The 24,335-nt window shown below is 36.0% G+C and overlaps 1 protein-coding gene across 9 annotated transcripts in view; it reads right to left on the reverse strand.

The window, feature by feature from the left end:
* HNRNPC (heterogeneous nuclear ribonucleoprotein C (C1/C2)) overlaps nucleotides 1-24,335 on the reverse strand; it is a 56,278-nt gene that overhangs the window by 27,525 nt on the left and 4,418 nt on the right. For 5 of the 9 annotated variants that reach the window (XM_027843004.1, XM_027843002.1, XM_027842998.1 and 2 more), the window contains one exon: nucleotides 23,432-23,457. The exons of 1 other annotated variant lie outside the window; for it this stretch is intronic. The gene's annotated coding sequence lies outside the window, so the exon portion shown is untranslated. Of the gene's footprint in view, nucleotides 1-22,715; nucleotides 23,301-23,431; nucleotides 23,458-23,797; nucleotides 23,959-24,335 lie in introns of those variants that run through there. 3 more of the 9 variants (XM_027842997.1, XM_027842999.1, XM_027843000.1) reach the window with 2 other exon arrangements.

Raw genomic sequence — 24,335 nt, forward strand, 5'->3', positions numbered from 1 at the left:
TTTCTTTTTGTGTTTCCTTTGATCAATTAATGCTAACCTAACTCATTCTCTATAGTTTCAAATAGTTCTATCTTAATATATGCTGCTTTTCTAAATACAGAAACTCTCAGCCCTACCCCAAGAAGCCCCAGCTTTCCCTCCAGGGATGAACACCCATAAAACACATGAAAGCTATTCATAAGATAGCATTTGTTCATTTATTAACACCTACTTCTATTTATATAAAATCAGATGTATAACACACTATAGACAACTTATACAAAATCAGCATGTCCACATCAAGGTCAATTCTTTGTAAACTTCATTGACTATTTTTTAACCTATCTATGAATCACCTAATACATGCATAGGACAACTTGATAAATATTTGATGATGATGATGATAAACTAGCTAGCTGAACACTGCATAAATTAAAGGAAAATAAACTAATGATTCCTTTAAGAAAAGTCAACTTCATTCAGTTAATTAGCCCACACTACTAATAGTCTATACATGCATGTTAGCTTTTGTACAATTTTGGAAACTCAAGTCTATAAATATAGTGGAGCCTATCCTGTGGTATATAAGGAAATGGACAAATTATTTAGACTCCATTGCATTTAAAAATGTTCAAACTCTTCCAATATTTCTTAACTAAGCCACCTTAGATCCTTATAATGAATAAATCCTACTTTATGCAGAGCAACTTTACATACAAGTTCTTAATTTAGATACGCCCCAAAAAAAGCCTCAAGCCTTTAAAAGACAGAGAAAAGTACTGATTTCTATGTTCCCTCAAAATTTCCAATGGCTAAATGTTTAAAAAAGATTTGACAAATAAAAAACATGACTCCTGTTCTCCATTACAAAAAAAAAATGAAGTGACAAAAAATGTCAATTAAGTAAATTCTCTACAAAACCCAAGAAAATTACTAACCACACAATACACTCAATTTTGCTGGCTAAGGCTGCTCCAACAGATTTTAAACCATTCTGATACGATCATGATACTAATAGAACTATTTAAAAGTCAGCTTCATAACCTTTACCCCTTCCCCTCTAAACTTTCTTATTCAAATATTCTCCATTCTAATTTAATTTTATTCAGCATCTTGCACATTAACATGAACTTCATAAAATTTGCAAAAATGGAAGCTCAACTACATGGTTAATTGGACTGATGTTTAGTGTGTAATTAAAAAAACTGAAGGCTAAAGAAATGTTCACAAAAATCTCAAACCGAATGGGAAAGAAAGTGTTCAATGCAATGCTGTTTAAAAGAACGTAAGCTCAAAACGTAGGGACTATTTCATTATTTATATTTGTATTCCCAACAGCTAGCACAGTGCCTGGCTCACAGAAGATGCTTAATAAATACTTGTAAGATTGAAAATTTTAAAGAATAAAACAGTAGTAACTGAAAAAGATTCAAAGTACAGTGACTCTCAAACTGGATCAACAATGTAGCAATTCATTTTAAAAAGAAACTTACTCAAAGATTGTGATATAATTTCAGAATTGGCACATTGTCCCTAAAGAAAAGAAGCAGAAACCAACCAAGCTTCCCCACCCCAACTCTGCCACTTGTCTCTTTCTCTTCAAGATTCCTAGGAGCAAATGAACCAAAATTATCTATCATCTGTCTTCCTCGAGACACCAAAATTAGTGCCATTCATTACCTTCAAAGGTAGCTCCATGCTATCATGGCAACTGTTATATCCCTAGAACCTTGAATTGCAATGGGGAAATCACTGGCTTCACACAGAGGTAGAGCACCGACCTTGGAGTCAGGAAGACCTGAGTTCCAATCCAGCATCAGGCACATAACACTAGCTGTGTGACTCTGGGCAAGTCACTTAACCCCAATTGTCGTGCCAAAAAAAAAAATATTAGGGCAGAAAATGGCTCTTTTCAACTACTGCCTATAGGTCATGAGGCATTATTCTTCTTCAAAGTGACATACAAGAATAAATGAAGTAATACTGAAAGACATACTACTGGCCAATATGATGAAACATGTCAAACAGTCTACACATAACCACATATCAAACAGAAACAGGGCTGGCATAAATTTAAGGAGCTATCTCCATGTTAATTAAGTTTATCTATGAGGCTGTGGAATAGATTAACAAGGACTTTGTAAATGATCAGAAACTACGAAATCAGACAGTAATTATTCACTTTACAAAAGGAATTATTTATAAATTCATCTACTTTAAAGCACGAGCAAATTTATATGTATGGATACAAAAGAAACTGAGTTCTAATCAATCTACTTCCTTGAATACTGAACATAATTCCTACATAAAGAAAATATGTTAGATAATCTTGAAGAGTTATCCTATATCCATTCAGAGAGAGAGAGGGAGAGAGAAAGAGAAAAAGAGAGAGAGAGAGAGTGTGTGTGTATGTATAGAGAATTTGCATGTTGTCTCCCCCCATCTGACTGGAAGCTTCCTTCTATCCCCAGTGCTTACCAAAGCAGCTCTAGTTTGTTAAGTAGGTGCTTAATAAATGCTCCTTGGAGACTAATGTTCTCTGCGTCAAACCAGTCATTCCTCCTCTATTTGTTCCCACTTGCCATTTGTGACTTTCTACATCTTGGTGCCCTTCCTGGGCACCAGTCCTCTCCCTGTGTGGCCTCCATTAGAATGGAGAATGTCCCTTTTGGGCAGGGGCTGTCGTTTGTTATTTGTGTTCCCACAGCTAAGTACACAGTAAACATTTAATAAATTCTCTTTCACTCCTTCACTCACTAGAATCATAGCTTCTTTCACGCTTACCACAGAGAAGAATACATTATATTTCCAACAGTTAAAAATTTTTTAAAGTTGTTACCCAAAACAGTTCTTGTCTTGGGATTTGGCAACATGATTCATGAGCTTGGTTGGGACTGTGTCTCAATTTTCACACAGACCTATTTTATGATTTATCTGAGTTATTTCTGTGTGTTTGTCTAAAAGTATGGAACTTCTAGTTATTTTATCACTTGGAATGCAACTTTTTAATTACAGCTATGACATAAACAAGCCTACAATACAGTAAAACAGATCAGTGCTCATGATTAGCTGTCACATAGTTGTTATCATTAACTCATTCTGTTTCCACAAAATGATAAAAGCACAATTTTTTTAAACTGTCAAGCAGTACCATGCACCTTTTATGATTAATTACAGCATAGACAAAGCTATTCACATTTTGTATCCTGATGTTAATAGAACCACTTAAGCCATACACCTAGTCTGGGTGAAAGCAAACAGTAGTAAAAAGCTAATCAGAAGGATATGGCAGAAGGGACAGCTAGGTGGCGAAGTAGATAGAGCACCAGCCCGGAAGTCAGGAGTACCCGAGCTCAAATCTGGCCTCAGACCAAACACTTGACACTTACTAGCTATGTAACCCTGGGCAGGTCACTAAGCCCCAACTGCCTAAAAAAATAAGATTAAAAAAAAAAAAAGGATATGGCAGACATCAATGAAAAGATATGCTGAATTTTTAAAACACGTGCTAAAAATTTTATAAAATGATAAAAAGTAAAAAACGAACCAAAATATTATATGCTAACTAAAGACTGATAAAAAGCCAGTATGAACAATGAAACCAGATTAATACACAAAAGAAAATCAAAATGAGAATACAATCATCTTAAGTCTACCTAAGTTTTTATTAAAACTGCTAGATTCTGGGGCAGCTAGGTGGCGCAGTGGATAGAGCAATGACACTGGAGTCAGGAGGACCTGAGTTCAAATCTGGCCTCAGACACAACATTTAATAGCTGTGTGACCCTGGGCAAGTCACTTAACCCCACTGCCTAGCAAAAAAAACAAAACAAAACAAAACAAAAACAAAAAACTGCTAGATTCTGAGCTTATGAAATCATATATGACTTTATTTGAATTAACATAACCTAGCACAGGAACATAAAATTATAACAATCTGTATCTTCAAAAAAAACAAGCTGTATTATCAAAATTGCACCTCAATAGAGGATTGTCTCCTAAGTTCTTTTGGAACAGCAAACATAGGAATTATCAGAGTTGATTTCGGAATACTCATTTAATACTTGAACATTTCATAGTGTCAATACTCATGATAAGCATAAATAAAATGACCACAAAAAAGCAGGAACAATGTTATGGCGGTCCTGGGTTCTAATCTCACCTCTAATGACAGTTTACTTCGGCCAAGTCATTTAACCTTTCCACATCTCAGTTTCCTCATCTTCAAAAATCAACATCTAAGACCAAAACTATTTTCATAATAATACTAATAAGTTATTTACCAATTTAAATAATCCTCCCCTTTCCAACTGTATGTCTGAGGCCAGATTCTGTTCATGTACTTCAATCAAAACAACACAGACTGAATCCAGTAGCTGTCATCTATTAAGCCAGACATTTAAAAGGGATTTGCAAATATATATACATAAAATGTCATTCTTCTCAATTCTGTTTTTGAAAATAGTAATTTTTCATTGTTATTTATGCTAACATACAATGAACTTATATTAAAGGAATTAATATTTTTAATTTATCAATTTTAATTTCTAACAAGGTAATTAATTTAATAAGGTAAATATCAAGATAAAATGCACATAAAGAAAACCTCATTGGAATTCTCAATCATTTTTCAGAGTATAAAGGGATCCTGAGATCAAAAAGTATGAGAACCACTGGGTTAGAGCGGGCCTGCACAACCTGCTTGTGGCATGCCAAAGAATTTCTTTCACATTTTTCCTGGGCCACCTGAAATCCATTGGTGAGCTGCAGGCTGTGCGGGCCTGCATTAGAGCAAACGGCAAAATTGATAGTTCAAAACTAAATAAAAATTAAAAGGTAGAGTAATTAATTAGCACCCCTGCAACCTGAGCTAAATAAACTGACATCCCAAAATGTGAAATAGAGAATTGGAATCGATGCAAATTTAAGCTATGCAAAACAGTCACTACAAAAAGGAAGGCCTAGTGGATAGAGCACCGGCTCTGAAGTCAGGAGGACCTGAATTCAAATCCAGCCTCAGACCAAACACTTGACACTTGCTAGCTGTGTGACCCTGGGCAAGTCACTTAACCCCAACTGCCTCAATTAAAAAAAAAAAAAAAAAAAAAAAGGAAGGCCTAAACAACGCCTAAGGTAATCAACTTTTCACCTCCTTGACAAAGTGAAAAAATATAACAAACTAAGGGCAACACTAGCATAAACTCATTTACAAAATTTCATAGTGGAAGTTGAAGGAAGATTATGAGCAATATCAACTACCACCCTCAGCCAACAATCAGTGAAGCTGATTTTTTTTCCTTTATATTCCCAGCACTAGCACAGTGCCCAGCAAACAGTAAACACTGAAAGAAAAAAAATCAGTTTAATATTTTACAACAAACATTATGTTTATGGCATGTTAACTTTTTAACATTATCATCCTCAATACACTGCATGATGAAGCATCAGAAATGACACTTAAAAGAAAATATATTTAATAGCAGACAGACCAGGCAACTAAACAGAAGAAAACTTTGGGAAAACAATGAGTGATGCATTCATGACATCTGAAAAAGGAAGGTATCAAACAAAAGGAAAAAGTCAAGGATTATTACGAAATCCTACATAAAGAAAATATCAATAATTACTGAACCATATGCCCTTTTCATTTCTACATAAAAGTTTATTCAAAAACAATCAAAGGAATCCTTAGTGAAAACATAGAAAGGAAACATTTTTTTTTCCACAAATGTTATTTTTAAATACTTCTATTAATAATTTTTGTTTTGAAAGCACATATATTTCCAAATATATCCTTCCTCTAACCTGGGAGCCAAAAGTGGATGAGAAACACCTATGGGGCATATGAAGTTAGATAACCCACAGAGCTTTTTCATCATTACATGTAACAGACACTATAGCTGGACATTTGCAAAACTGTGCTATTTTTGAAGACTCCAAGTTTTTCCCAAAAAAAAAAAAAAAATCTTTTTAAATACTAACATTATTCCAATTATACTACATATCTGAAAATCATGGAATTGCTGCAATTTCAAAGTAATCATAAGGAATTTCAACAAATCACCCAAAATAAATGGGAATTGATTGGTGGGCATAAACAGGCTACATAGGATATACAAAAACTGAATTGTGGGCAAAAAGCAGCATAAAAAACATCAAAAGTATATGTGTAGGACAGGAAAAGAAGGCAGTTAAGTAAAGAATGTAGCAACAGGAAGAAAAACAGATGCACTTCCCCTAAAGTCACTAGCATACTGAATCAAGTATTTATGGAAGAACATGGACTAAAATTACAACATGAGAAAGCATGAATATGACCTCCACTACCCACACAGATTAGTAGGCAATAGATACATCTAAGTATTTGAATGTTTTTCTTATTTTTATAAAGCAACAAATTTCAAAAGGTCCAACCATAACAGGTTAACTAGTAAAAAGAATTTTTTTTTTGGAAAGACTAGGCATATTATACATCATGTTCTAAATTGACCTTTAGAGTAGGACAAGCAATGGTTCACTATTAAAACCCAAGCAATAATGCCTGAAGATGCGTGACCCTAGGGACATGGGTACTCACCTACCACATACATAATGTAATGCTAGATAATAGCTACCATATCCCCTTGCAAACTGGCACTACACACACACACACACACTCACTCACTCACTCACTCTCTCTCTCTGTATAATTTTATCCTTAAAGAATTTCACTTCTTCCTAAGACTATTACAATCCATCTTAAAAAACCTAACTCGAGTAAATCTAGGATTGGGGCCTGGAGGAAGGGGAGACAGGAAAAGGATTTCAAAACCATTTAAGTAATGACTAAACAAATTGGAACATTTGGCCCAACACAGAAAATATCATTAGATACTTTCAAATATATGAGGGACTGTCATATGGAATAGGGAATTTAATTTTGCATAGTTAGAAGGCAAAACAGATGCATCCTGGAGTGACAGTACTTGGTTTCAAATCAAAGTCTGCAATGTTACCAGGGCACTGACCAAGTCACTTTACTTCTTTAAGTTTTAGTTCCATAAATTAATAGGAATACCATTACTATATGCCTCAGAGCTGAATAAAGTTCTTTATAAAACCCTGAAGTGCTATAGAAATTTAATTAGAAACAGGCATTAATTAGCAAGCTCTTATAAATTACTATTTTCTATAATCAGAACTGACCAAAAATAGAATAGTCTGCCTTATGAGGTTCCAAGTTCCTTGTTGTTATAAGTGTCTGAAGAGAAGTTATGGGAATGTTGTAGGTGGGATTCTCCAAGGAGATAGCAGATACATAACCTTATTTTCTAACAGCAGACTAAGCTATGCCAAAATTTTATTAAATATTAGAAAAGCGATCTTCTGTGTAAGAACCTTGAATTCACTCATTTGTGAGTTCAAAGGACAGCCTAGTCAATTTTGGTGTTAAAAGACATAATTACAGGGTGTAATTCGAAAAAGTCTAATGGAAATTCACAAGGGAAGTCTCCTAACCAAGCAGCTATTTGTGAACAGTTGAGGTGAGGCAAATCTAAACTATAAATGGATTAAATAGATCCAGAGGTTGCAAGCAGATCATACTGATTAAAGGGGTCATGACAACAATATTTGGACCATGTGGGAAAAGTTTTTCTGCCAAAATGTTAATCTTTCCTTGTCTTTTTTTAAGTTGTCCAGCATGTAACAGTTGTACCTAGAGGCAGCTAGGCATTGTAGAATATTAGCTAGATTTTTTTTGTGACCTACCACACATCACAAACATCATCAAAACTGAAGAAGCAGGTACAGAAATCTATCTTGCCCTACAGGAAAATAGAAGGGGAAGGGGCTAAGAGAAGGGCGGGGGGCAGATAGAAGGGAGGGCAGACTAGGAGAAGGGATATTCAGAATGCATGCCATCTTGGGGTAGGGGTAGGGGCAAGATGGGGTGAAAATTTGGAACTCTATATCTTTCGGAAGTAAATGCTGAAAACTAAAAATAAATTTAAAAAAAAAAAGGAAAAAATTGAAGCAGCTAGCTAGTACAGTGAATAGAAGCATCTGAAGTCAGGCAGACCTACATTTAACTAGGACCTCACAGACTCTGACTAGCTATGTGACTTTGGGCAAGTCACTTAACCTTTACCTCAGCTTCTTCATCTGGAAAATGGAGACAATACCATTTACCTTACAGGGCTGTTGAGGAAATCAAATGAGGAAATAGCTGTAGAGTGCTTGGCAAATATTAAAGTGCTATATATAAATGCTGTTATGACAATGATGAAGCTGAAGAGACTGGACAAAACTGTCTCTTAAGGTTCTTTCCAGTCCATGTCCTTTTATGCACTCAATGATGTCTAAAGCACAAACTATATTTTTAGTGTTCTAATTATGAACAGGGCCTGAGGAAGCATCAGATTGCTCTGCTTACTGGGACTTAGAAAGATCTGAGGTTTAAATCCATGTAATGAGCCTATTCTCTAATTTCAAATAACCCAAGTCAAGAGGATTAACTAAATGTCCCTTCTTGAAACTCTTCTATGCTTTTAGTTTTCAAAATCACTTTAAGTGTAAACCATCCCCTCTTGGTATAAAAGTGCATGGAGGACTAGGTTTTAAAAACTTCTTTGGAAATCCTCACTACTAACTGTGCTATAATATTGATCTCTTCTGATATTTAGTGCTGCAATAGCTATGTTCACGGAACCTAATCTATAGTATACTTCATAATAGGCTCATGGGTTATTATGTTCCTAAAGGAGAAGAACAAAAATATGTGAGTCAAGTCTCATCTTTCATCATAAATCCTGGGATAAAAGCATAATATGGAAGGGTGGGAAGAAAAAAAAAGGAATGAATCTGTGGAGAATATGAATGGGTTCAATTCCTACCTCTACTACTTACTATGTATGTGAAGGTCTCAGTTTAAATGGGGGGGAGGGTTTGAACTAAGTTACTTCAGAATTCCCTTGCAGCTTGAAATCTAGTATTCTTGTCTCCAAAAGATTCTAGAACTCAAGTCTTACCAGAGAACCAAGAGGAAGAATCTGAACATTTTACAGTTACTTATTATACAAACCTTGGATTCAAAAAGGGGTTGTTTTCAAGGGACGTAAGCACCTAGGAAGAGGATAGAATTTATGTAAACTTTAGTGATGTGAGTGCTTCCCTATTTGGAGTCAGAAGACCTGGGTTCAAATCCAACCTTAGTGATTACATCATGTGACTTTGGCAAAGGCACAAAAAAGGTTATTAATTACAAGAATAGGAAAAGACATCATGGAAATAGCATGAGACACTTTAAGTAAACATATAATATTTCAACAGGTAATCAACAAGCATCTATTAAGCCCTTCCTATGTACAAAGATAGAGGCAGGTAGATGGCTCAGTGGATAAAGCACTGGGCCTGGAATCAGGAAGATGTGAGTCAAATCCAGACTCAGATACTTACTAGCCATGTGACCTTGGGCAAGTCACTTAACCCCGTTTGCCTTAATCCACTGGAGAAAGAACTGGCAAACCAATACAGTATCTTTGCCAAGAAAACCCCATGGACAGTATGGTGCACAGAGTCACACACTACTGAGAAACAATGTACATGACACTATGCTAAGCACTGGAAATTCTCTCCCATCCTCCCCCACCAAAAAAGGCATCTTTCATTCATTGAGACCTGGCTTCTTCCTGATGACATGGCTTTGCTGTCCACCTTTTCCAGTCCTGGATACTTCCAGTTCTGGACATGTTGGGAGCTGGAATACTCCATGCTCCCCTTTGCCATGTACCACCTCTCTTTACCACCATTACCCAGTAATATTTGTTTATTGCAGGTTTACTCAGTCCATGTTGAACATTTAGTCAAGATTTTGGTTACTATTGTCTAGTCAACTCCAGACATTATATTATTATATATACGGGTGAAAAGAGATTGAGGAATTGAAGATGACACCTAGGTTGGAAGTTTAGGTGACTAAGAAGACAGAAATACCCTTCACAATAATAGAGAAGTTAGGAGGTAGGAATGAATTCAGTTTTGGACATGTTGAGTTTAAGATGTTTATGTTTGAGATGTTCAATAGACAGAGATAAAGCAGTGAAGGTCAAGAGCAAACATCTAAGATCTAAGAATCATCTGCATAGAGAGGAGAACTGAACCCATGTGAGCTAATGAGTTCACAAAGCATAATAGTACAGGAGACGAAAAGAGGGTCAAAAACAGAACCCTGTGGGATACCCCCAATTAGTGTGACCTAGATAAAGATCCAGCAAAGATTAAGAAGGAATGGTCAGAAATGCTGGAAAAGAACCGTGACAGAGGAATGCCACAAAAACCTAAGAAAAATATGAAGTTGATCTGAACAGTATCAAAGGCTGCAGAGGTCAAAAAGGATAAGGAATGAGAAAAAGCCATTAGATTTGGCAATTACTTTGGTAACTTTGGATAGAGCAGTTTCAGTTGAATAAAGTAAGTCTCGAGACAGAATTAAGAAGAGAATGGTTAAAGGACATGGAAGTACCAATTGGATACAACTGTCTGAAGAAGTTTAGCCATAAAAGGAAAACAAGATCTAAGATGATAGATAGCAGGAATGGATGGATCAAGAGAGTTTTTTGAGGATGGAGCAGTAGGGAAGCAAGCAGTAAACAGAGAAGAGAATGAAGATACACAACAAAGAAAATGAGGATAACAAAGTAGGGACAATTTGCTGGAGAAACAGGGTGGAATGAGAAGAGTATGTCTTGGCAAGAAGAACCACCTGGGGCAGCTAGGTGGTGCAGCAGATAGAGCACCAGCCTTCAAGTCAGGAGGACCTGAGTTCAAATCCAGCCTCAGACCAAACACCTGACACTTACTAGCTCCTTTCTAGCTGTGTGCCCCTGGGCAAGTCATTTAACCCCAACTGCCTAAAAATGAAGGAAAAAAAAAAGATTATACAACTAATTGAAATAAAAACTAATTTAATTAAAAAAAAACCATCTCTTCTCATGGGACAGGTGGAGAAGAAAAGTGGCAGAATGAATAAAGGAGGGGAAAAGAGAAGAGTTATTTGGGAATAGCTTTTATTTTTTCAGTAAAATATTAGACAACGTTTTCAGCTAAGGAGGGTAGGGTAAGAATTGTGGGAAGTTTGAGGGAAGAAAAGGTTTCAAGAAGCTTTCCCATGTGTCTGAGTCAATCTGGAAGATGTAAAAGGATTGCCTTGCTGCAGTAAGGACCTAGTGGATCTAGGCAGCTGTTTTGTGACTTTCTCCAACTTCATTCAGCACAAGTAGGAGCAAAGCAAATGGAAGTAACTTGAAGGCTAAAGTTTTCATTTCTGATAGAACAACAATGGATTTGAGAGTAGAGAATAGTGTAGAGTTTAACTGATTTACTAAAGGGTTAAGATGGAGAAGCAAATATACAGCCAATGCAGAGGGTATGGCCTGAAGGGTGGAGGAACTGGAGGTTTGAGGCGGAAATGGCAAGGTAAAATGACAACCCACTGTAATCAAGTAATTGGATTTCAGTGCTCTCGTTATGTGAAAGTAGTACTCTTGTGAGTAATGGCACTTAAATCCAATTCACTTGCATGTCTCATGGCATCACCTCCCTGATATTATGGTCCTCTTCAAGAACAAAGCAAAATAACAACAGGACATTCTCTGTGTATTAATGTAGTAGGGTAAAGGAGGCCAAGAGAAATGTATAAATTGAAGAACTAGTAGCCAAAAATATTTGAAGCATTATCATTACTTATGTTGATGTCTTCTAGTATGAAGGCAGAAGCTGCAAAGGGAAGACCATGAGCCAAGAACTGAAATTTTATGAGGAAAGAAGGATAGTGTCTGGAGTTGACTAGACAATAGTAACCAAAATCTTGACTGAATGTTCAACATGGACTGAATAAACCTGCAATGAACAAATATTACTGGGTAATGGTGGTAGAGAAAGGTGGTACATGGCAAAGGGGAGCATGGAGTATTCCAGCTCCCAACATGTCCAGAACTGGAAGTATCCAGGACTGGAAAAGGTGGACAGCAAAGCCATGTCACCAGGAAGAAGCCAGGTCTCAATGAATGAAAGATGAAAAGAGAAAGGAAAATACCTAAGATGAAATCTAGTTTATTACATATAATGAGGCATTCCAGAAAGCACTGTTCAGGAGGTAGGCAGCTTTAGAATGAGACATCGGTGGGGTTAAAATGAGGGGATGAGAACAAGAGGGATCAGTGGAGGACTAAGAAACAGTTCTGAATAAAGGCAGCTAAAGATTCAAAATTACTAGGATGGGTAGAAAGTGATGGTGGGAGTATTTGGTAGGTAAAGAGGGAATTTCAGAAATAGAATGGGCAAAGTTGGAGGCAGAAAATTTCAGTAGCAGGATGGCTAGTTCAGTGTGCAGATTTGTCTTTTAAAAGGACATTAAGAAAATGTATCAGTTTAACTTTCATTCAGTGATTCTGAATATTGACTATAAGACTGGGAATAGTACAATGGAAAGGTCTTGGAGTCTGAGGAGCTGGGTTCAAACCCCACCTATCTCTTATTTTCTTTGTGACTTGGGGCAAGTTATTTTTGTTGGCCTTAGTTTCCTCATTTGCGTAAAATAAAGGTATTGGATGCCTATATTGCTATTGAGGTCTCTTCCAGCTCCATACCTATGATCTTCTGAAAAATCTCAAAATGTTAAGTCACATATCCTTAATCATCAGGTGCAAACATGAGTCCATACCATTCAAAGTATAACTTTGAATCAGTAGCTAAAGCATAAACAAAATTCAATACAACTTTATCAGCATTCTCTAGTTTCTCAAAGTTGCAAGGTTTTTATTTGACTATGGAAATAGTTTTGAGATTGAATCAAATCTCAAGAGAGTTAGTAAAAAGCATTTACTGTTAGGTTACAGTACTATAAATTTAATGAGTTATGAGAGGAGAAATAGTACCTTAAAAGTTTTCATGTGCCAGTTTCACACACATTCCTGGAACTGTATCCAGGAGTATGTTAGTATCAACAAGTTCACTGCTCATAAAGAAAGGTGGTTAAAAAACATTGACAACAAAGGAAAAAGTGATTTTATAAAAGAAAAAACGTAAAGGTTCAGTCTCCTGAAACATTTAGGTGGTTATCCAGACTAAAATTTTGGTCTTTCTCACTGTACTTAATTTCATTTACAATATTGTCTATCAAAGTTAGTTAGTGTAAAACTCTTTTTTTTACTCCTATCACTTCTATGGCAGAAATGTGTGGCAAGCCAAACATTTAAAATGCCTACGTAGGGGCAGGTAGGTGATGCAGTGGATAGAGCACCGGCCCTGAAGTCAGGAGGACCTGAGTTCAAATGCGGCCTCAGACACATTAACACTTACTTAGCTACGTGACTCTGGGCAAGTCACTTAACCCCAACTGCCTCACCAACAAAGAAAAAGAAAGAAAAAAAAATTAAGTGCCTATGTACCAGGAGTTAAGAATGTTTGTCTTTGCCCTTGAGGAACTTTCTTTCTATTTATGGAATCCAAAAGTCTTGCTAGTATTAGCAGATCCTAACATCAGGATTTCAGTGCAGAAAGAAAATGGTTATCTAGGACATCCCCTTTATATTTTATAGGTAAGGTAACTGAGATAAAGCATAATCTCCCTCCTCCCCCTTAATTTTATTTTTAGTTTTCGACATTCATTTCCATAAGATCTTGAGTTTTAAATTTCCTCCCCCTCACATTTCTTTTCAACTCCTCCCCCATGGTATACAATCTGATATAGGCTCTACATAATACATATTCATGTTATTCTACATATTTATGTTAAGCATATTTTCCCATTAGTCATTATGTAAAGAACAATTAAAACTAATGGGAGGAATCACAAGAATAAAGCAATAAAACAAAACAAAGTAAAAGGAGAGCAAATAGTATGCTTCCATTTGCATTCAGACTCTCTCTTTCTCTGGGTGTGGAGGTAAAGTATAATCTTGAAGATGACACTGATGGCACAGAGAAGATTAAAACCAATTTAAATGTAGCACATTTTACCACATTGAGAAAACAAATTTCCAAGAACCAATTTTCTACCTTTCTACCCTAGAAGATTAAGAGGGGAAAAAAAGGAAGGCCAAATACCCAAATCAAAAACCAGCTTCATATGGATCAATTTCAAACTACCTTGGAACATCAATAAATTGTGAACCTAAACTATGTGGATTGTCAAAAAGCTTCCTTTCCCAACTAATTCCATGAAGCAAGAAGTATTCAAGAAATGGGAGAAGGGGCCAGGATACATAAATGAGAATGTTCTGAGAGGCAATTATGGCAATGAGTCCTCCGGCGGGGGGGGGGGGGGGGGCGCTTGGGGGGGTGCGCAAGCGCGCGCAGGGAAATGCCTCTTAGGATGCCAGTCACAGTGAAGATCAAACTTTCTGTTAACAAAGAACTAGAAGGGGCAGCTGGGTGGCGCACTGAATAGACCTCTAGCCTTGTAGTCAGGAGGGCCTGAGTTCAAATCTAGCTTCAGATACTTGACACTTACTAGCTGTGTGACCCTGGGCAAGTCACTTAACCCCAACAGCCTCAAAAAAAAAAAAAACCAAAACACAAAGAACTAGAAACAAAATGGCTGCCCAGCTATGTGAGTATAGGAATGCAATATTATCATGAAAGAAATGACAAATATGAAGAATTCAGATGAACAGGGGAAGACTTGTATGAAATGATGCAAAGTAAAAAGAACCTGAAGAAAACATGAATGTCTAGAACAAAACAAACAAAAAAACACACTTAAGTTGACCTCCGAGCTATTATAATAACCATCTTTGATCCTCAACAAAGGAAAATGGAAAATACCTTCCTTCTCTCTTCAAAGAGGCAGATGACTATCAAGGAAAAATATACACTATCAGGTAACAATCATTTATTAAGTATCTATTATGCTCCAGGAATTATGGTAAGCATGGGAGATACAAAGCAAATGAAAAGACAATCCTGCTCTCTAGGAAGCTCACAGTCTAATGAAGGAGAAAAACGTGTTAACAACTAAGTGCAAACAAGACAATATACAAGTTAAGCTCAAGATGATCAAGAAGGAAGGCATTCATATTAATACCACTAGAATTAAGGTCAACTGGAAAAGGTTTTTTGTAGAGATAAGACTTCAGCTGAGACTTGAAGGAAGCCAGGGAAGAGGAGGGAAAGGAGGGAACTGCAGGCTGGGACGGCCAGTGACGGGAGTGTTTTGTTTGAGGAACAAAAAAACCAGTGCCAATGAAAGAATTGAAGACTATGTAGGAAAGGAGCAGCTAGGCGGTGCAATAGATAGAGCACCAGCCCTGGAGTCTGGAGGACCTGAGTTCAAATCCAGACTCAGACACTTGACACTAGCTATGTGACCCTGGGCAAGTCACTTAACCCCACTGTCTAGCCCTCTCCCCCCCAAAAATGAGAGTAGTAGGGATAAAAAAGGTATAAGACTGGAAAAGTAGAGGAGGGCCAGGTTATGAAGGTCTTTAAAAGCCAAACAGAGATTTGTCACAAATCACTGTTTTCACTTAACTTTGTCTTTAAGAAGGAAGAGTCAAATGCTGGGGATAGAGAAAAGGACACAAAGGGTAAACATTCAGAAACGACTGATATATAAAACAAAAGACTTTTAATTTTTAAAAACCTATTTTAAAAGGTGATGATGGTCAACATTCCAACACGTATCTTATTAGACTTCAAAGAATTACTTTGAAACAGAAGTGCTACTTTGTAAAGATGGTGGATTTTTGGATATCACTAAATAACAGAAGCTGAAAAGTTTCAAAATAAAATTTTGATAAATACAGAAAAGATCTGTAATGGGTTAATTGTGTCATAGCAATAGATGTTGAATGTTCATTCAAGTGTAATCACATGTTCTACACATGATATGATGCCAGTCAAAAACAAAATTAACTACATAATGGATTATGGTCTGGACTACTGTGGTAATTCTTTTGAGAATAGATGAAAACAAGAAGCTGCCGAGACCATGTGTGTAATGAAAACATGACAGTAATATCCTCGCCCCAACCTTCTATGATTCCCACACTACTTGTCTTTACTTTAGATTCCTACATGCTATCACTTCTCAGTTGTCTTAGTCCAGGAAAATTAACAGAGAAAGCATACACAGTAACATTTCTACCAGCTTTTCAAATTTTACAATTAAAATACTTGCAAAACAAATTACTTTCCTTAGACAATAACTTTTATAGTTCACCTTGGACTTTCAACACCTTTGTTTCTATCACTTAAACATAAAGCCTCCTTCATTTATTTCCGTTTAGCTAAATTTTTACATACTATCCAGAGAAAAAGTTATGAAAACACCTGTTTTCTTCAATGCCAGGGGAACACAAGTGCTAAAAGGCCAAGCCAAGCTGGAAAATCTTGGCAACAAAAGCTATCTGCTATCCAAACCGGAGTTGTTAAATACAGAGCTCAGGACCAAAAAGTCACTAGGTGATAAAACATGAGTCACAATAAAGTAAAAATACAAAATAGACCTCAATCTTGGCTAGTTCCCTTCTTCAGGAAGGGGAAAGAACTGAGGGCAGTGGTGCTATAATTGTCTACAAGTATTAATTTAACAGTTGTATTCTGTATATTTTTTCAATTCTACGAATTGAAGAATTTCTTAAAAGTATCAACGTTTTCACTATAGATGAAACCAGAAGACAGAAGTTGTAGCTAAATGAAAAGATGACTCAAGGAGTTGGTTTCATCACGCACCCTAAGGCAACAGAGGATTTCATGGAAACCTTAGAACACTTGCAATGCTCTGATGAGCTTAAGTAAACCATCGTAAAAATACCTGCAGACTACATATCTACATTTGTTGTAGCACAGAAATATTATTAAGATCTGACATGAACCTTCAAATCAAGTAAGCCATGCTAACATGATACTCCATGACATCAATGCAAAGGTGGGCACATGGAATAACAATAAAAACTACACTGAAATATAGCTAGATATCAAGAAATAAGAGTCCTGAGATCCATAGATTACTCAGAAGCCACAAGCTGGTTTAACATGAACTTTCTTGAACAGTTGAAAGATGTTAAATGTGCTGAGCACTGACCATACCATCATACCTGAATTTAAAAAATACAATTCTACAGTCAATTTTATCACCAGATGGCAGCAACGAGTTAAGAATGAGAATAAAGTTGGCAATTTCAGATTGTAACTGGTTTAGGGTTGTTAAAACCATATCGTCTTAAACTCTTCAGTTCCATTTTGGCTGTTAATAAACTACAATGACAACACAGCAAATCCCTCAAGATTCAAAGAAGAAAAAAATCCTAAGTAAAAGCTCAGCTTCAGTGCTTCCTCTGCCCCATAATCATGTTTCCCCTCCTTTTGTTATAGTGAAGCACAAAAAAAAAACAAAATGCAGGTAAGTGGCAAAGATCCAGACCCATATTACTGACCCACTTATATTTATTGGTGTTCAACAGACACTTGCATCAAAGTCCAAGAACTGGGAAGAAACCAACAGATTTTTAGACAAAGTTTTAGACAAAGAAGGAACCTTCAACATTAGGCATTTCTGTTACTTCCAACTATAAATCAAGACTTACTTGGTCTTTCTTGTTCAGCTTACCCAAGATGTTCAGACACACAATTTAGTGGTGACAAGGGATATTAAGTTCTTAGACATGAGTTTCAAAATTGATAGAGCAGGTTCCATGCTGTCTAGCCTGTTCTATTATTAGAGAATTAGAGTGAAGAAAATGTTCACACTGTAAATAACAGGAACATGAGAAAAAACTTATAAACTGGGAAAGGACAACTTAAGAACTGTAAAGTAGAAGACAATACAATCCAGGGCATGTAATCTACTATTACCATTTGTAGGGAAGAGACTTATAATATAGACAATTAAATTTTAAAGTAAATTTCAACAGGCTTAGGGTGCTAACAGACAAAATAGCTAAATTTGTATAGTTATGGTATATGGTATATCTAGGCCTCCTGAATGTGACTGCTATATAACTTCATATTTTTCTTTCTTTTATCCCAAATTAGAAAATTTTATTTAAAATTAACATGAAGTACCTTTAATGTTCTTAAAACTACAGACTACTATAAATACACCAAACTGCTTATTAGAACAATAGACATGGGTCTTGAATGATTATTATTGGGAAACTCCAAAGTTATGTCTCCTTTGAGGAAAAAGCATGTAGTCATTAATATAAACATATAACTTAGGTGTCTATTTTCCTGTCAGATTATGCTTCAGCACTGACTTCTTTTGATCCTTAGTATAAAATATGGCAGGAATTGGACCTAGATAGATACTTTCAAGTCCCTTCCAATTATTAACCTTATAAATGATTCTAAACTACTCAGATAACTCATATAAAAAAATAATTTCTTAAAGTACTGGTCAACGCTAGATTTGCATATAAATAGAAATAAAAGAATTTTAAAGTCATCTAGGTCTTTTGTGTTAAAAGGAGCTAACGTACCCCAGGTGGAAGGTAAAGGACAAGGTACACAAAACCTATCTTTTAGTTTGTTTTCCCCTTCACCTCCTATATATATATCATTTATCCTACAACTTCAGCAAATTCACTCCTCAAGGTTATCTCGGCCAACTTCCACTGAAACCCCACCCCCCATCCTGATTTAATTCGGTTTAATTAAAACCAAACACCATCAACAGGTGTTGGCTCCTAGCAATTCAAAATATAAAGATTTTACAATACTCAAAACTTCATCAATGTGATATAGACCTTCTCTGCCAGTTTTTAATATGGTGCTCCAAACATAGGAGCTCGATAATTGTTTGCTGTTGTAATTTGGCCTAATCAGCAGCCAGAAATTAGGAAATATTATATAGTGCCTCCTGATTTCTATCCATTCTACCATGTCATCCTTAAACCTTGTAACCAGTACTATATACTAAAATAAAATGATATTCCTAACTCCAGGAATGGAGATTTCACTAGCTCATGAAGATGTTTTGTCAGTCAAGCAACACAAAAGAATTTGGGGGTCTATCATGGAGTCATCTATGAATGGCAAATCTCTAGACCCCAGTTTCCTCATCAGTAAGGCAAGGGAGTGAGAGGTTAAGACTAAATGACCTATAAGGACCCTTCCAGCTCTAAATCTAAATCTAATTATAACCTATCTAACCTAGCACTACACTGAAAAGGCCAAATAAAAACTTCAGCTTGTCACAGTGGCTAGAGTACTAGACTTGGAGTTAAGAAGATAAATTCAAGACTCTTACTAGCTCTGGGACTCTGGCCAAGGTTCAGTTTCTAAATTGGGGGGCGAGGAGGAGTGGGACAGCTAGGTGATGCAGTAGAGGGAGCACTGGACCTGGAGTCAGGAGGACCTGAGTTCAAATCCAGCCTCAGACACATAACACTCACTAGCTGTGTGACCCTGGGTAAGTCACTAAAACCCACTGTCTACAAAAACAAAAAACAAAAAATATGTAAAATGTGGAGAGCGCACTAATTTCACAGTGTAGTTATGAGGACTGAATGAGAACGTAGGAAAGGTGCTTTACAAACCTCAAAGAGCTATATTCAAGGTTTTTTTTTTTACTTTGGGGGGTTTTTTTAGGACAACGAACACACAATGGGTATCATTTCAAAACTATGTCCCCCACCTTTCCTTTAACCATTCCTCTCAAAACCACTATGTACCACTAGCTTAAAGTAAATTAATAAAACTAGAATTTTATTCTTCTACTTTTTGGCTATAAATACATATAAAACTTTAAAAAGATACAATGGTACTCTGTAATTCCAATTAATTCCCCCAGAAGGTAAATATGAAGATTTAAAACAGTTAATAGAAACTAAATATCTTTTTGGCAAGCATACTTTTTTACCTATTACTTAAAAAGTAGAATGTTCAGATTATTGCAATTAATTGCAATATAAGCTTCCTACCCCTGGATGAGGTCTATACAAAAATGACATGAAGGTTATAAAAACTGTCATAACATGCATGTCACTTTCTCTAGAAAACTCAATTTTGTCCTGAGCTGATACTAAGAAAATATTGAAGTTATTCTATTAATTTAAATTGCTGTTTCTAAGGCAAAATCTCTATGTTCTTAAGATCCAGCCCAGAAATTGTCTAACCTCACATCACCATTGACTCAAAGGCTTCTAGGATGTTGCACTAATTCTGATTTCAACTAAAATGTCGCAGATTAAACTATTAATTTAACCCCTGGGAGCAAAGAGAATCTTCCAGAAGCATTTAATCAGACTCAAACTAGCCTTCTTTAGTAAGGCTTTAACTCATCTTTGATCCAGGTGGCACGTAACTACCTCTTCTCTCATTTCTCCTAACAACCACTCATAGAGCTGGTTATGGGACTCATAATTATAACTGATCATGTGACTGGTTTCCTAAAGTTACCAAATACTTTTGAAATCTTTGAATAATGTCTTGTCAGTAAACTGGATTATCTATATTTTGTGGCAAATTGCTTTCAATTCTGTTTTTTATTACATCAATATAAACTCTTAAAAGTTCTTTGTTCATATGACCATCTGCTTAGCCACCCTTACAATGGACTGAATCCAGGTGGTTGATATATTTTAAACCAAAACTATACCCAAGCTCAGGCAAAATGTAAATAAGACAGCCAACTAAATTACATAAAGCATAAAATCTCCACAGGCTGGTGGGGATGTTTATCTTGAAGTGTAGCTGTGGGGAAGATAAAGTAAAGATAAAGAAAATTCATGGCTTTCCAACTTTTTCCTTAGTGAGATATTTAGTCTATTCATTTTTTAAACTGAATTATCAAAGGGATTAACAAATTGACAGTCTAAGTATTCCACTAATATAAAAAATGTTTAAAGACCCTGCCTGAAAGATCTTTAAAGGTTTCCTAGGACACTGGGGGGATTCTAAAGCATATCACACAAGGTGAAAAAGCAAGGATGGGTAGATCTGTTTATCCACATGGATGAAATCAGAGATCAATGAAAATATATAATCATTAAATCATATATACTTTTATACAAATGAGCTAGTTTTTTTTGATCATTTTGCTTTCTGAGATTACACATCCTACCATTACCCTCCATAAGCACGGATAAAAATAAAACTTAATTTATAAATATTATAAAATGCCATGGAACAGCGTGTGGGGATTTTGGCAAGGAACTAATTCAATCCTATTCCCTTTTCCTTTATTTTCAAGTCAGAAATGGACAATTACTACCTCTGAGCATTCCCAGCGAGTTGATTATCAAGTTTATGAACCAATAACTCCCCAGAGGAGGCCGCTGCCATTTAGCCAACCTGTTAGTTACTATAATTTTATACAAAAGATAATGCCAGCACCTTACCCCCAAAGGTAGCACATTAAAATTCTAGTCCCAAGATCCATGCTTTAAAGGAAGCTCAAGGAGGCCATGTATATGAAGGAGGTGGTGTGTATATACATAGTTATCAGGACTACAAGCTTGCTGTCTTCTTTATCAACCTCCCTCACACCTCAAACCTTTTATCACAAGCTTCTCAGACTTAAGGTTGCCTTTTACTGATTTATTACATCTCATCTTTTCTCCTTCAGCCCTGCTTATTTTAACCAGGTTTCACTGGTATAAGGTTAACAGTGCTTTATAATTTTGTTTTGGTTTTTTGAAAGGGGAGAGAAAAGCAAAGTTTATTAAAAACAGCCATGTGGTAATTTTGCTAAATGTCATGGCCTCCTGTTGTACAGGCTTCTAACAATAAGAAATTTGTCAGAAAAATCTGGTTGCTACTGAATATCCAATACTACATGCTGTTTAAATAATCTTTCTGTACTTTTTAATGTCTAAAATACTACAGCCTAGTCACTGTACCGATTGGCAGCATCCTCATTTCTAAATATGTAACTGTCATGAATGTCTCAGAAAGGCCTGTCCCATATTATTTTAAAATAGGGCCTAAACGGAGCATAAAAATCACAGAAGGAATAAATAACAGTCACAACTTCTTCCTGTGAATGGCTATAAAGGCTAAATTTTTCCCCCTACTTTCAAGGGACTGAACAGCCTATCTAGAGCTTTATAATTCTACTCAACTTTTGTGCAGCTTCTGTTTGAATTTTTAGGTGTTTTGTATCATTATATTATAATAAAGAGTTCATAACAAATCACAAGATTCAAAAAGGTGAAAATCAGATATATTCCATATCAGATGTCTCATAATACATTATAAATCTAAATATATACCCAAAGTAATTTGAACTAATTGGGGTAAAAAAATCATAATTAGTGAGGAATTTTGAGTTCTGATACAGTTAAAGAGATGCAGTTTTCCTCATCACCAAACAAGGACTAGAAAATCTTTAAAGTCTTTTACAACTCTAAAATTTTTTAATTTTAAAAGCACACCCAAGTGTTAGCCACTGGAGGTCCCTTGGGCCTTTAATTAGCAGGTTAATAATTTTATAATTTTATTAATTGATGTTAGACACGTTAAAAATTGTTCTAAGATATTAAGGACACTGCTTAAAAATCCTAAAGACAAAGTTTAACTCAACTCTTTCTCAATTACAAATTCCTACATTAGTCCAAATTAAAAGTCTTACTGGATTTGTAAGCTTCAAAATAGAAATGAAGGTGGTCTTTCCTAAGGAAAAGTCTTTTGAGTTCCAAAGTGAAAAATATAACCTAAATGTTATTTCCACAAAACATCTACATCAGGACACTTGAACTTGGGAGTATTTCCTAGTCTTTTCAATGAAACCAACTGGACCTCACACCTCTTACCATCACCCAGGATGGGTTTGCATCTGTTCCGAAGAACCCCTTTGGCTCCAGGTGATCCTGGCTGCTGCTGCTCCAGACTGGGCATCCATGGTGTCGCAGCTTGTAGTTTGTGAGGGGTAGTGTACATGAAGAGCAGGAGGGGATTTCAAGGGGCATAGGAAGAAGATGGCTTTCTGGGAAAATGCCATCACCACCATAGGTGATCAGTAGTACCACACACATTTTATTGCAGCACAGTTTAAAAATGTAACAAATGAAAGATTAAAAATAAAAAATAAAAATAAAAAAAATTAAAAATACAGACGTCCAGAGATGCTCTAAAACAGTTAAGTTATAGATCAGGAAAAATTAGGTCACAGACTTAAGCAGCCAGTCAAATTCTTTGAGTGTGGGGAAGGGGATGGGGGTGAGGGTGGGGTTGGGAGAGAAAAGGTTTATGGGATCAATCCACTTAAAAATGCTAATGCCTCAGCTCTCTCTCCAAGGTTGCAAAACTCCCAAGTCAATCAGGAGGTAGGAGAAATGCTCAGGAACATTCAGAAAAACTCGATTTAATCCGGTTAAAAATCAGCAGTGCCATTATCATCATCATCATCACCACCATCATAAGTATAATAATAATAATAAATAAATAAATAATAGTAACTAGTAACAACAATAAAAAGGAAATCAGCGGAAAGTCAGGAAAAATGAAAAAAAAAATTGGAATAACTTACTGTAGCTGAAGATCAAAAAAATCTCACTGTAAAAAAACAAAAATAAAAATAGCCCAGATTAGAAAAACGGGAGGTGCAAAAATGTCAAGTCAGTAAAGTTTTATTTCTTTTCTCTTTCCAAAAGCAGTTTCCACAAAAACCGCAAGGGTAAAGTTCTCAGTAGCAGACAAGCAAAGCCCTTTTCACATCATCATTTCAATCTTAAAAATACATGAGGAAGTAGAGAGGTCAGTTTATGAGAGGCTAAAAGGATCCTCCTCCTCTAACCCAACTGCTGCAGAAAAAAAATAGAAATAGAAATTTTAAAAATTACATCTTAAATCCAGGTCTCGTTTTCGGAAACAATTTTTAAAAAAAAACACCTACAAGTTTGCCGCAGTGCGCGCCAAGTTGCATCATTATGTTTAAAATTTCTTTACAAAATCAGGCTTTTGGATGGGAGTGTGTGTGTTTTGGAAGGGCAGGGAGGGGAGGTTAAAAATCAAAGCTGAGCTCCAGTGAGTAGGGATGGGGTTCGCCTTGCTGCCCTGTGAAAGGAGAAGGGACAGATTGAGTCAAAGTTCCTCAGAAATGCTGTGCCCTAAAACCCCCAAGACAGAAGCACTTGACTGTTGGAAAGAAGTTTTAAATTCAACTCCAACCCCACTCTGGCAAATATAAATATCCCATTGGATACACAGGATAGAGATGAGCCTTTATCATCCCCATTACCTCTACTGTCTTTCATAATTCATAATTCTTAAACGGGAAGGTGACCAGAATAAATCAAAATACACTGGGGCAAAGGAATAGTCCTTAAAGAGACTCAAAAAAGATTATATGTAAACATGCATGTTTGTTATAAGCAAAGTTAGGAAAAATTGGCCACTGAATGGAGAAATGAATTATTATATACTAAAATAAA

The sequence above is a fragment of the Vombatus ursinus genome, unplaced genomic scaffold, assembly GCF_900497805.2.
Source record: "Vombatus ursinus unplaced genomic scaffold, bare-nosed wombat genome assembly UNPS02014894.1, whole genome shotgun sequence".
Classification (NCBI taxonomy): Eukaryota; Metazoa; Chordata; class Mammalia; order Diprotodontia; family Vombatidae; genus Vombatus; species Vombatus ursinus.